Here is a 347-nt window from a genome sequence, read left to right on the forward strand (position 1 = left end):
TCATGTGAGTTATTATTACTTGATGCGACCCGGTACACTTGCCGGTGAGTTTTGTGTCGGATCGTTTTCCACACATCAAGTGTCACCGTTGTCAATGGCTACTTCCCATCCTCTCAGTGAAAATGGTCCAAATGCTCTGTCACAGCATGTCTAATCATCTGTTAGTTCTCAATCAGGTTGGAATAGAATCCAATGATTCTTTTGCGTCTGTCACTAACGCCCAGCCTTCAGGAGTTTGAAGCTCGTCATAGTCGTTCAATCCTGGAATCCTACTCGGAATACCACAGACAAGGTTAGACTTTCCGGATTCTCATGAATGCCGCCATCAATCCGGCTTATACCACGAA

This window comes from Arachis duranensis, chromosome 10 (genome assembly GCF_000817695.3).
Source record: "Arachis duranensis cultivar V14167 chromosome 10, aradu.V14167.gnm2.J7QH, whole genome shotgun sequence".
NCBI lineage: Eukaryota > Viridiplantae > Streptophyta > Magnoliopsida > Fabales > Fabaceae > Arachis > Arachis duranensis.